This window comes from Micropterus salmoides, unplaced genomic scaffold, assembly GCF_014851395.1.
Source record: "Micropterus salmoides isolate LMB-PRFRI ecotype aquatic unplaced genomic scaffold, ASM1485139v1 Ms_hic_scaffold_9, whole genome shotgun sequence".
Lineage (NCBI taxonomy): Eukaryota > Metazoa > Chordata > Actinopteri > Centrarchiformes > Centrarchidae > Micropterus > Micropterus salmoides.
In genome coordinates this window covers 17768846-17784140 of record NW_024044681.1, presented here as the reverse complement: position 1 = coordinate 17784140, position 15295 = coordinate 17768846, and positions in this window count along the sequence as shown.

Genomic DNA, 15295 nt, shown 5'->3' with positions numbered 1-15295 from the left:
GCTTTGGTGATTATCTGATCATTCCTCTAGCGCCACCATGAGGTTCACATTTGTGGCTTGTGAGGGAAATGTCTTGACAACTGTTGGATGAGTTGTCATGACTTTTGGTGCAAACACTCATGTTCCCCTCCGGATGAATTCTAATAACTTTGGAGATTTCTTAACTTTTCATTACTGCCATTATCATGTCAAAATGTTCTATTGTCCAGTAATTTGGTTTATGACCAAATACTTGCATAACTGATGACATTCCCATCAGCCTCAGCTGTACTTTGTGTTTTTTGCTAATTAGCAAATGTTAACATGTTAAAGTAGCATGGTAAATTATACCTGCCTAACAAATACCATGTTGATGTTAGCATTTAGCTCAAAGAACCACTGTGCCCAAGTATAACCTTGTGGAGCTGATAGCATGGCAAAAGACTCTTAAGTGGTGTCCCAAATCCATATAATGGATAACAATAAACAGTAGTTCTAAGCAGGTTGTGAGTGTTGAGTGTAGTACATTAACACTGGAAAAGTGCCAAAAAAGTACAAAACAAAAAAAAAAACAAACCCCCAAATTCTTGATTGTGGTGTTGATGGACACCATTCTCCCATAATACAATATGAAAAGAAATGTAGAGCTAATCGTAGCTGGAAAACATTAAAATTAATTGTGGATGGTGATGAGTTCCAGGAGCTGAGTTGTCTCAGAAGAGAAGTATTACATTACATATTACATATGATGCACTGAATTTCTGTAAAGATATTTTTCTGTCTCTTTGTTAGGTTTAGTTGGCAGTAGCATTCTAAACTTGTCATGATTTCTTGTATACTAGTTGAAAAACCAGTATCCCATAAAAATTAATAAATAATGTATATATAATTAGTATGCAGTATGGAATTGGCATACACCTTTCATCTTGTTGTCTTTTTAAACTGCTGGTTGTTTCTTACTTCAGTGTGTCTACTCTACCTCTACCTCTTAAATTAAAGCAGTGTCCACTTGTGTCTCCTCTTCACATGTTATGACCTTTGTCGCAAGCAGTTGAACTAAAGGGTGATTTTCTTCCCCCTCAGATTGTTTTATTTAAAGGATTTTTAAGGTGAGAAGATATGAAAGTATCCAGTATTTCACAAGAATTTCACAAGACGAAAGCAACACATTTGAGAAAGGATATCCCTTTTATGAGATTGTGACCCCTCCAATTCATCTTTGGACACCTTGTGGAGTCCCGACCTGACCCCCAGGTAGGAAAAGTATTAGAATGTAGAGAGATTTGGAGATTTATTTCTTCCTGTGGCCACATATGCCAACCATATAAATTAATTCCACGGTAAAGTGCTCTCACCAAAGTGCACAGGATATGCTATCCAGAGAACGTTAAAAGATTTTACTCTAGGTGGGTGTCTGAAGGAACGTTCAGTACTCCAGCTACGCAATGCACAAACATCCTCCCACATGCATTTCAATTGATCGAACAGCATCTCGAAGTTGCTACAGTTTAATAACCATGACAACCTGTTGGTCATGTCATTACTTCTTGGAACAAAAGTCACTGGGGGAGTTGCATGGAAGAGAGCGGCCATCGTGTAGGTGGAGGTGGATGAGGAGGAGGAGGAAGCACAAGACAAACCAGTCATCACCGTTCTGGGGGAGCAAAATGCACCAAAGACAAAGGATGGAATTTGCAGGAAAATTCAGGCTTTTCTCCTCAGAGGCATTAAATCTGTGCGAGGCATATGAACGGCAGGTTTGTTAGGCTCACTTTATAATTAGACTTTGGGCTGCCACCATCATTTCTCATCTCTGTGGAAAGGAGAGCACCAGTCCTCATCACAGCAACCTGCCTCGAAGGTGCTCATTAATGAAGTGACGAAAACACACACACACACACACACACGCATACACAAACAAAAATACTTACATTTACACTCAGGAGCCCTTTCTACTTTATTTACTCCAACAGCTCAAATAATTGTTTTTCATCCCATTTTAAAATGAGGACAGGTTTGTAACAGCTGTGAGATAACGCCTGCCCCAGCAATCTGAGCATGATCACACACGCACGCACGTACGCACGGCTGGGCTGGTAATGGGTTATAAGGCCAGCTTCCTCCAGCTCTTCTGGGCTCTCCTCTCTCCACCTCCAACCAGGCAGAAGGCAGAATGTTGTCTACCTTTTTGTAAGGAATGGGCAGACTTTATTCAAACTATCCTTTCTCCGGAGTCTAGGTGAGCTCTTTTTAAGTAGGTAATTATAGATTGGTTTGATTTAGGTTCATTTTGTTGTTTTGTTGCAGCCCACCCTGAAGCTCAAATAAACTTCTGAGTAAAAATACTTAGATGGCTCAAATGTAACATAAAAGTAGTTAAATTAAATTTGAAAACCTTATGCAGAGTGGATTTGTTGTGATTTAATTGACATTTATGCAGGAAATTGATCTGTTAAATAGATACATAAACGTAGTGTCTGCATGCCTGCTACTACCTTAAGAAGCAGATGTGTTTGCCGTAATGCAAATGGAAGCAAAAAAGGACTATTATCTTTTCTCAAAATCTTTTATATAAGCATTAGACTGTTGGCTAATTCCGCAATAGATGTGTCAAAAAAAGCAGTCCCTCAACTATCTGAGACCAGCTCCACCAACATGTTATTTATTTGTTTCCAAATGCCTGGACTGCTAGATGTAATGAGATGGTATTTTTGCTTTTGCTCTTCTTAGGTCTTTATGCAATGTAACAGCATCTCAGTGCACTTAAAAGTGCGTATTCCCATTGTTTTATAGCATTTAAAATTTAGCCATGGTGGGGATATTTTTCTATTCTATAGCTTCATATTTAAATTTAGCGTTACATATTCCAAGTTTAATCTAAAACACTCTCAGAATTAAAGGTACAGCATATTAGTGAAATTCATAATGTAGACGTACTTGCACACTTTCTCACACTTTTCGGTATAACTGCTAATAGAATATTGTACCATGACATTTTGAATATTGCTAGGCTATTTTTAAGACCTAGCACCTCATGTTAGGAGAAAAAGTATTATTAGCATTCTGGCGCACTGAGAGCTTCAACCTCAGTTTTGAACCTTTGAGTTAAAAAAAAAGTATACTGTACTAACTTGCTAAGAACTTGCTTGCATATGTGCCCATTGCTAAACACACACACACACACACACACACAGGTGATGTGATACAGTGCTGGCTCATTCATGCTAATGTGATTGACTCCTGTTTGTCTCAGCAAGTGATGGTGCCAACCCCTTCTCAGGGGACTGCTCCAGGGTTTGTGAGTTAGAATTTTTCCTCAAATCCCATTTTATGCATCTCTTATCATTACTTTGCCTCTCCCACTTACATCACAAAGGTTGATATGCGAGGAAGGAAGAATCAATGCAACGTGTATCTGACAAATGAGACATCCTTGAGTGTTATTTTGTAGCACTATCAGTTTCCTGTGACGTGTTGCACAGCAGCACCGCCTGCCACTGGACATGGAACAGATTGTTCTGTTTGCCTTGTTTGCATTTTCTCAGATGATGTGATTGTATACATATTGTACTTAAGTATGAATTATGAGGTATTTTCATTTTATGCTACTTTACACTTGAACTCAATTACATTTCAGAGGGACATATTGTTCAATATACTCCACTACATTTATTTGACAACTGGAGTTACTAGTTACTTTGCAGGTCCAGAGTTTAGATACAAAGTGATCAACAAATTAAGTATAATTTTTTATAGATTGAACTTCCCAACAACATATACAGAAGTTACAATTAGGCCCACCGCCTACAACATTAAAAGCCAGTCACACATTAATGCAACAATAATACCATTCTAATAATATAATATACATAAATAATAAAATAATTCTGTATAATTGGAACTTTTACCTTTGATACCATTGTAGTTACACCACGATCGATATAAACGTAAAAACAACAGAGCACCTATTTGCTCTGTCTATTTTGCACCTAGCTTGTGACACGATCCAAAAACTCATGGAAATCCTTGCATGACTGGCTGAGCTCCAAATCCATACATATCGATTTCTTCTCTTTCCAGTTAATATTATCATAACAAAATACTACTGTATATATACAATTTTTTTTGCCAACCCCCCACCCTTGTCCTATATTGACAACAGAATAGTTTGTCACTGTACTAATATGTGTTATAAATACATTTGATTGGAAAAAAAAAAATCCTGGCCCAGTTGGATTCTCTCACCACTGCGGCTGTCTTATCCTAAGTCCTAATTCATACCTTTGCTTGACCGCATGATGTTTTCCATGGAGGTCAAGGGAAAGTGTTTAGAGGATAGGTGTTTAGTGTTTTTTTTTTTTTTTTTACTATCTGACCGAAGCCTAAATCTTGTTTAGCAATTTCTCAGTTGTGAAAATAGAAATACTCATATTGACTCTTCATATTGAATGATTTGACATACAGAGTCCCATAAATCCACACATGAACAGCAAACAGCTATTTAGGACTGTGTGAGTAAAGATCAATCAAATGATCTGTATGTTCATTTTACACGCCCAAATGATTACAAGCATTTCATTAACACTTTTTCACATAGACATGTTGTTTTATTAAAATCCGAGCACAATAAACATGTTATTGATTTTGCTGAATCTATATTATCATTATACTGTCCTATTAAATCAGCTCCAGCATCCAATTACAAAATAGATTTCCAGCCCCAGCTGATACTGTCATAAAACATATATTGTTCAATGGTGTGATTTTCTAAACTAATTCCAAAACACTGACCACCTATTAAACAAATGCCTTCATTATAAGCATTTATAACTTTTATGAAAAGGGCATTCAATTGCACCAGATATGAAAGTGGAGAATTTATATATCATGTGTTTATGAGACCCACATGGAGATTTTCACTTTTTTCCCCACTTTCAAAAGAGAGTAGAGCTCTTCGATAAGTCACTAAAGCTTATGAAGAAACAACTTTAAAAGAGAACTCCAGTGATTTAGTATTGCACTTCAGTAGTGTTTGGTAACTTGCAAAAGAAAATCAGAATCTCTGCAGCTAAGGCTGAGATATGTGTGGGTACTTACCAGTCAGGTAAGGTCTAACTAAAGATGCTGTCCCTGCATTATGGGAAGTTTATACAACCCACTGTTTTGGGGGGATTAGGAACAAAAAGGCCAAGATAGCTCAGCCTCAGCTGCAGAGCTTCTGCACAGTACAGTCTGTATACAAATTATATTTTAAAAGTGTTTTTGAAACTTTCATTCCAATAAAACCATTTGAATTGAATTATACAACCATTTAAAAAGGTTGTAATAGGCCTACTCATTGTGACTGAAGTGACAAACACAATGGAGTGAGAAGTGAGAGTTATTTGAAATAATTTTTACAGAAATACTGTGACTGACGAGTGGACGAGGCGTATCAGATGCAAAGCTAAGGAATATAACTTCTCCAGTAATATTAGGCTACCTATTATAGCATTTCATATGAATCAATTCAACTCAACTCAACTTTATTTATAGAGCACTTTCAACACCACAAGTGGAACCAGAGTGCTGTACAGAAGGTATAAAAGAGAAAATAAAAACAGAGACAAAAAACAAAGCAATCAATCAACCAAATAATCCCACTGTCATAGCAAAACTTATATTTTTAGGTTTTCGTGGCCATAAAACCCTTTGAAAACGTTTTACGGATAAATACTATCATATGACGAAAGAGTGGACGAACAGCAAGTAACGCAGCTACCACTGACTCCGGCTGTGCCCTGTTACGGCTGCGCCACGGTTTTGTTCCATCCTCTGCCCAGCATCAACGTCCACTGGAAGCATATAGCCTGCCTTCACTTTATTGACTTGTTAATTTGTCAGTTTTGTGCATTTCAGAATCAGAGCATTTTGCCTGCCTGATTTTGCTGACGTGTTTAGATTTTGTTGATTTTGTAAGTCTTGCTTGCTTTTTGTGGTTCTACTATAAGTAGTACTTTTCAGACCTTTGGCTGTTTCTCTGCAGTCTCTCCTTCTGGACAGTGCCTAGAGTCCAGTAATGAATCCAACATTACATGTACATTAAATGTACGGTGTTTACAACTTTTTCTCTCACATGCATGAGCATGTTAACGCCACCTGTTGCTGATTGGCTGGAACAATGTTGTGTGGCTTGCGTCGAGCTACTTTCTTCGTGTTCCATTTACAGACCCAGGGCTGTGTCAGACACACAAAACGGAGAGCTAGTGAACTGTGAGGAAATATTCACTGAAATAAAAAAACATTTATGGATTAGAATCACTTAGTATGCCTTTAAGTGTGATGTATCCTCACTGCAGCCTACTGCGAAAGGCTTCTTGCTCTTCTTTAAGCAGCATTTTCTAATTGCAATGTCTTTAAAGATGGTGGACCTCAATCGATGCCTGTGTCATGTGATGGACTACAAATGCACACGGATTAAGTAGAGAAGAACACTTGTTCCCAGAGAGAAACATGGGACTGGGTGTTAGCAGAGCTAACAGGTAGGTAATAGGACATGTGTTTTATGTGGTCACATCGGTTGGGGAATTACTTGTGGTAATTGGGAAACAGCAGACAGATTGTATTACCTGAAGACAAATACAAGATACACACAGCCACAAACACACGCACGCACACAACAACTTCGACTAGAACTAGTAGCTCAGGAAGCTTTGTGTGAGAGATAAGCCTAAAACCATTAAATAAAAAAATACATGATTTGGGTTTTTCTGGTACAGAGGAGGTTTTGAGTTTCAGGTCCTATAGTGCTGGGCACCTTCTGATTCAAGTCTTCAGTCCAAACACTTTTACTGTTTGCCTGAGCCTTTTACTCGCAATATTTACACAAATTACACCAATTTTACACTAGAAAACAACTGTCTACTTGTCAAGAGGACTAGCACGGAACCTGTGAAAACAGTTACATAATGTCTTCTGTAGCTCTGAAAGAAGCTCTCCAAAGTCAGAGAAAATAACCGGTGTTTAACCAAGGGGGTAAGCCACAGTTGAAACAGTGAAGCTGACCAAAGCCTGCATAGAGAGGGTTAGCTTCACTGTGTTTAGCAGGTGAGCATTGTAGGTCAGCTGATTAAACAGTGACGATCTGAGTCAAACAAACACACTGAGCAAAGAGACTTTTTATTGGCGCAGCTATGCAGCTACCAGATTTTTCTGCCGTTGCTCTACATCATTAAACCTCAGTTATGCTGCGTGATCATGCACAGTAGACGCTGGTGCCAACAGTAAGTAGCCCTGTAGTAGTATTTTTTTGGTCCAAAACTGGATTCAATGCTCTCCATTCAAATCTGCGTGGTGTCTTCCCCCAGCAATACACTGTCTATGTGTTTACCTGGGTGGGAGGGTGTAACAAAAGATGCTGTTGAGCTCCATTTTGGGAATTGTAGGATCCACTCTTTTTGAAGGTGGACCCATATTAGGCACTGAAAATCTGGATTACATTAGGCCTACATTTATTCATTTAGATGACACTTTTATCCAAAGCAACTTACTATATAATAAATATAATATAAATTACTATATGCAGTATATGTCAGAGGTTGCATGTCTTGGGACAACTAGGGGTTAAGTTTCTTGTTCACACTGGTGGATGTGTCACAGTGAGAACCCAGGTCTGCAGTCGAAGTAAAAAACAAAATTCTTTCCTAATCACCTTTCCTTGACTTCGATGGAAAACGTTATGAGGTCAAGGACAGATGTGAAGGAGAATTCATAAGGACTTAGGAAAAGAGGACCGCGGGGCTCAGAGAATCTGACTGCTCTTTTCCAGGCGACGTAATTATGCGATAGCGGATGTTACTGACTTGACTTGAAGATGGACTACAAAAAGCGCATCTCTGATACTGTGCATCGTGTTGTTTTAATGCAGGCCATCTAAAGGTGGACAATATATTACTAATATAGCGTCCGAGCGAATAGTATAGGCTATGCGTTACGCGCAGCTCTGTAATCAAATACGATTTTACCCATAGCCTAGTAAAAAAAACAGTAATTGAAAATCAATCTGTGGTGGTAAGCGTTGATAATGTGGCAGGTCGCCACAAATAAATCTGTGTGGGAGACACTGAAATAATACGTTACATTTACTTTAGAAGTCATCCAGCTTCATCATTGCCTTTGATATGTTACAAAACTTAATTTCACTCCATAACTTGTTGCTGCCGCAAGGAATTGTAGGACGGGATTATCTCCTTTCCTTTCGTAAAGGATGGTGCGGTGTACCCCAAGCTAAAGGAGATATGAAAGGAAGCATTGAAGCTCCTTTCCTTAGCTTTTAGAGAATTTGACCTCCTATCATGGCTGCCACTGAGATACTTCCGGTTCACTTCACTCACACCAAAGGCATGTTTCTTATCCACTGCGTCATTGCCACCCCAAGGATCATGTGGGATCCTCTGCTGTTTTGATGTTGACCATTTACAGCAAGGTGAGGCAGGCAAGAGTCATACCAGGGAAGTAGTTCAACAATGGGTAGGTCCACAGTCCAAAATCCAATGTAGGCGATGTTCAAGCTGAAATAATATATTCTGTTTCCCTGTGTTTTGGATATTCTGTAATATCTGTAGATATTCTGTAGAATATCCAAAACACAGGGTAACAAACACTTAATTTCTGATATGTCCCCAAAGGCCTGTTTTTTCCTTTTAACAATAAAAAATATTGACAATATGTTTGAAAAACACATGTTGGCAATATTTGTAACGACAAAAAAGGATGCCTAAAGTCTTTTCATAAAGTAGACTGATAAGGTAATTCCAGGTAAACACAAACACAAGTATTCCTTAGTGATTTTATATAAGAGAATAAATGTAAATGTAATGTAATGTGTATATAAACTCTGTAGCAATTACAAAGCAGAAGAAGATAAAGATCTATAATGAAAAAGTGCTCTAAAGCTTGGACTGAATTGGGACTTTATCCTGTGAGACAACAAGAAAAGGCAAGGTCCCTTTCAGCAACTAATAAGACAACAACAACAACAACAGAGAAATCTAAAAAATAGGAAACAAGGCCACCATGGTGCAGAGTATACAGGTCATCCACACACAGCCAGTGCATAATGTGTACATTAGAATTAAAAGACTCCAGCATTACTGTTTAATGGCTCTGAACCAAATTAAACATTTAAAAGGCTCCACCATCAAAGTGATGTAAAGGGAAATAAATATTAATGAATGAACCAACACTTGGTTCAAAGGGTTGGAAGCTGGGAAAATTAAAAGGGAGCAAGGGTCTGCATACAGAATGATGCTCAGTGGGGAGAGAAGACAGAAGTGAGAATGTTTGATTCCTCTGAGACCACACATACAACCAAATACATGAATTAATGTTACTGTGAGGCAGGTTGGTTTAAAGCATGTCTGTTTCTGTGCACCAAACTGTATATGCATAAACTGTATATGTCCACAATCTGTTGAGATCAAGTGAGGCATGAAGTCTTAACAGTATCTAGTATTTCGTTTCTTTCAAGTCAGCCTTTTTCTTGCACACAATACTCTGCATTAGTGCATGTGTAGTCCTACTGATTTGGTCATTTGTGGTGTTGTCAACTTTGTTGGCAATAAAGCAATAGCTGAAGTCTGGTTATCTCCGAACTTCCCTCAGTTCAACTCAGATTAATCAGAAGTTTTTATCATCAGTTCAGATTTCCTCAGTTTCCTTTTCCTCCAACATAAAGCTTCATTGCAGAAATCTCTGTGTCTTGTCTTTTGTCTTGTTTTTTGTGACAACAAGCTTAATTTTGATCATCATGTGAATCTGTTGTCCAGACTTGCTTCCTGTACCTTTGTGTCTTGTAAGAAAAGATGGGGTTGTTGTCTTTGGCTGACATTATTTATGGTTAAAGCTCTACAGCAAAAACTGACAAACTATCTCTACTCTTTGATCTCATCTGATTACAGTCATTACAACAACTCACAAGTCATTCAAACTTTATATATCTATACCGGCCTGTCTTTACCAGAAAATCAAAAATGATCTTGTTTGTTCAAGTAGCTTATTATTATAGATATTGTGAATGTGACCTCTAGTGGCCTTATGATGGTAGTAAAGGAAGGTCCAAAGTCAGGTGACATATAGTATAAAGAGCAAGAAAGTCCACGTAAGGAGGTGGATGGCTGGGTCAAACTCAGTCAGGAGACTGGCATTCGTGTCTCATGTGAAACCAAGTCAGTGTAGAGTTATTTAGAGTTTTAAGCTAAATTGCGTAACTGACTTAGGTCACATGATGTCCTACTTACATTAAACAAAACTGTGATGTTTTCCTAAACCAAACTATGTAGTTTTGTTGCTTAAACCTAACCAAACTGCGAGTTATGGTGCGCTAGGACTACACCTGTTGGAGGATAGGTATTTTTAGGGGCACTAAAATGTCATTTTGTGAGACATTGACAAACGACCTGTTTTGTCATTTAGGTATGAGGATTTTATCTATTCTGCACGGTCAAGCAGAACTGACTAAGCTCCTCACAAATGGCATGACAAAAAGTTTTAAAATTACACAACTCTTTTTTTTCATATTAATTTTTTATACATAGCTACTTGCTAATTGTCTTTCTTAATGTGTAACTACTTGTGAACAGGCCACTCTTGAATGAGATTTTAATCTCAACTAGACTACCTAGAAAAAAACCCTTCAAAAATCCAATCTTTTGCACTGACAATCTTTAATCCACTTTTATTACATCCTGTTCTATTATATTGATAAACTGCCAATCCCATATGAGGCTACATTAAGGTTCGGCCTTAGATGTTATGTCAATAAATAAAGATATACTGATGTTATTGCCATAGAAATGAATTTACTGTTGTACAGTTTAATCATAATTTCCTTCCTTTCATATCACATTTTCAGTCCAAACTGAAGAGCTATATCTAAGAGGTTTATGTAAACCAAGACATTTATAGGATATATTATACATTATTAGTGTGTATTTGGCTGTGGCCCAGGGTGTACAGTTCACTAAACATGTGGTAGAAATAGCAAGGTCAAGAACAACGGGCAACACCAGCATTATTTTTCTTTTTGAAGATTCCCTCTCTCCAACATTTGTGGCAGCTTTAAGAATGCCGTAGGCAAGGTAGATAGCTCATCACAATGAATGACAAGTGTGGGGACGTAACCTTGACCAAATGAGGGGAAGAGGTGATGACTAATGATTCATTTTCCTGACTCAAGGTGAAAAGTTACACTTTTTGTGTGCAAGAGTCATAGCAATATTCTCCTGAATCAGAAAAGAGCAAATATAAACCCCCATTAACTGTCTATCATTTAACTCTTTATTACGTATATCGGCAAACCTGATCTAGAATTGTTGATTCACCATCTTCCAGAGCACATCCTATTACATGCTCTGAAGGATAAGATGCGTTTGAAGTGTGACAAATATCACTGTATTTGGGAGATCTGAAGTGTTAACACAGGTCGACTGACCAAATTCACCAGATCTTTTGTCATTGATACTGGCTGCCAAATGCTAACATATTAAGTTCAAGGATTAAAATGTTGAAAATAGAGCTCATCCTGATGCATTGGGACAAACGAAGATGCTAATTATCAAACAGAGTGTGTGTTGTCAGTGGATATTCATCTATGCTCCACATCAAAACAGCCTCCTGTACATCTCTTAAATATCTTAACTGATTTAAACTTGCAAATCCCTTTCGGTACATGTTTAATTCATCATTTGCCTCAAAGTTTCAGGCTCACATGAGTTAAAGATATGCAAATGAACTCACAGTGACTTCCCTGCCCGTTGACTCACAATGCCCCTGCACTGGATTTGTCCTCTTGCTAACCCCTTATGAGGTGAGCGGGAAAATAATCATCCCAGGTTGCATTCTGCAATGACCTGCTATTTTGCTCCCATCTTAGCTTGAACAGATAGACCTCCTGTTTCTCTTTTCTGGTAGACATGTAAAAAGGGCAGTCTCCTTAGGCAAATATACTTCATCCATAAAATAATATATGCATTTTGGAGTTGATTATGTAAGAACACTGTGAAGATGCTTGGAATAAATTTAAGGATTTATGTTCTTAGAAGTTAATATTAATTCCCTGCCCTCTGATGTGTAGGTTTGTCACAATATGATGAATGTTCACACTTTTGCTTATTAATTCATTTGAATGGAGTTTTTTTTTATTTATTATCTTCATAAAACAGGCGGCCACACACTGAATAGATGCTCCCAAACTGTATATTAGAACATTGTTTTTTTCAGTACGCAGGTGCCCCTTTCTCTGGAGATAGTTTTTGCCTATGAACCTGATATCGTGTTGGAATGCACATACACTACCTTGAAGCACAGATTTATTCAATAAAATAGGCACCATTTACCCCGGAGACCAGCATCCTGCATGTGGTGGCAACAGAAACACTTTGATAAGGTTAGGGAAAGATCAGGTTTTGATTAAAGTGGCTATAATCAATATTTTTTCAATTAGCAATACATCACGGGCGCAGCAGGCAGCTGTTTTCAGCAAAAAGGCTCTATAAAAAGTGATTGTACAGAACCTGCTCAGCACCAAACAGCAGACAAAAACAGTTAGCCACCAGATGAACATGGATTCCCTACAGCGCCAGATTTCCCCCCCAGGAGTAGTGAGGACCAAAACAGAGCTAGAAGGACAGTGACTGTTGGACTTTTTGTGAGTGGACAGAAACAAAACTTCAAAAGAATGCTAATATTGCTACGTGTCTGCTGCTGCTAATGAGTTTACCATATCAACTTAAAGGGGCATTATGGAGTTTCCAGCGGCCACTAGCGGTGCGGTTTTAAGGATTGCAACCAGGCATGTGCTCGTACGCATGCTCGCTTAAACTCATGAGCAAGCATAATCCGAAACACTACCACTTTCATACAGAAATCCTGCAATAAACTCAGAAACACCTGCATGCAGGCTGTGGCTTTTCACACAGACATGTTCAGGCTCTGTTACTTCAATGTTCCCGCCTCAGAGGCAGATCAACACCAGCTCCGTAACGTTACTTTATTCAGCGCAGCAAGCCGCAGATTGGCACAATCCTCCCGGAAAAAAGGCGGAGTGACAGCGGCTATAGGCAGGCAGGGAGACTGCTTCACACAACATGCTGGAAACTCAGGTAAACCCCTACTGCAACCTTATAGTAAAAGTTTCATCAGCTGCAGGTTGAACTAATCCATGCTCGTTACTTGATCGTGGTACATTTACTGCATTTACGCGACGTGCTACATCGTTAGCTCGCCTGCTGCTTTCAGTAACTATCTTTATTATCTGTGTATCATTCACCGGAGGCTCAGCAATGTCAGCACAGCTAAATGTTTTGGATGATAACGAAACGGGTAGTGAGCTGGACTGAATATTATAATTAGATTGTGTCACAGTTTATAATAATAAGACCATAGTAAGTAAATTTAATGTAGTGTCAGTGGATGGCTATTCCTCTGGGTTGTATATTATGTGGGTCATGTTAGTTACAGCGACTGAGAGGTGGAGAAGCTGTGTACCTGAGTACTGGTAAAAGGCAATAAATCTAAATTGAATGTTACGAAGCAAACAGCGGCAGATCCCAGCTAATGTAACATTAGCTGGCTGCTCCAGGCTGCATCACTATAGGATGGTAAACAAATCGTTCCACAATTGTTTTTTACTGTTACATCATTTCTTGCGGGCTTTGACTCTTTGACATAATATCTGTGGTACACAGGATAGTAATATGGGTCGCGTTAGTTGGTGAATTAATGTGGAAAGCGGTCGGATAACATTAGCAACTGCTCGGTGTTAGCTGGCGAGCTAACGTGACTTTCTCTATGTTTCTCCAGCTTTACTAATGCTCACTTTGTTCTTACTCAACATCATCTGAACCTGTTTGGTCTGATGGGCTTCAGCACATCAACCTTTATGGTCGTTTTGTATCCTTACGTGGAGGGAGCCGGTTGTTTTATGGTGTTAGTGGACTGCATGTCGTTAGCTGCCGTGTTGTCGCTGTAGTCAGAGAGAGGCTCGTGAGCGCGCACAGAGCTGAATCCGAACTCACATTAAAAGCAGAATAGTGGCTGATGCAAGCAACGGAGAAAACAGGCGTGTGCTTAATTTCTAAGTGAGTTTTGAGCCCATTGACAATAAGGCAATGACAATTTGATTTATTAAAATCAAAAACTTACATATAGCCCCTTTAAAGACAATAATGTGTTGTGTTCACAGTTTGTTTTGGCTGCCCCCAAATGGCTAAATAGCTGTTATTGCAGGTTAATAAAGTAAACATATCCTGTCTTCTGCTACAAGTCACTGTTGTAACCATATGGCAACGCCATTCAATAGAGGGTTAACTTCTTCTTTTAACCATATTTAACCAAGGCCATGAAACTGAAACATGCTTTAGCTACAAGCTTATATTATATAGAAAGATCAGATATTGTGGGTAAAACAAATGAAACACAGTCAGTGGACATTTTGCAGATAACTGCAGTATAACATAATTTCTAGGAGATAGGACTGGCATAAAGTTTTTTTTTTGCTTTGAAATTGTGCCTTTTCACATTAAAATAACATGCAGGATGTATCCTGTTGTAGGAAATCACATGCGAAGTCAATGTTCACAATGAAATAGTAACATTAAAAGAAGGAAATGGGACATTACACAAGCCCAATGTAGTGTAACCTCCCTAGAAAAAAACCAACATGACCAGTGAACATAATGTCATCTTCATGAGGCAGAATACATTTTTAAACAGCACTGACTAAACTGCATTTCATGTCAGTAGAACCCCATGTACACTTGTTTGATGATTTATTCACTTGGTGCCGGCCACATCTGCAATCGTCCATGCCTAGCACCTGGCTTGTGTGAAGGTATTGGAGGAAAATGAGAAGTGGAGAAGTGTGTGGGTTTCATCATGACCTTATGAACAGGCATTTGCTTTAGCTGTTAGAGCCACATGCGTTGTCAGTGGACTTCAGGTTGAGGTTAAAAGCTGTTTCATCTGCCAAATCTAAATGTTTAATGACCTCGGGAACATGATTAAAGCTTTGGTTGTTTCTTTACAGGCTTCTTGTGATCAAATAGATATGTTGATGAAGTAAAGCTGCTTTTTTTTCCTATGGTTAGTCATCTAAGATGACTTTCTTTTAAAGTGTATTCCAGAATTTGAACAGGATGTTGCACAAGATGGAAGTGGTAGCTTACAATAATAAGATAAACTTATAGGATATAGGGGTTTTAAAACAAGTTATTACAGCGCAGATTACCAATATTACATTTGGCGTGATAAAATAAATTAGGTTTCTTAATTTCGGGCA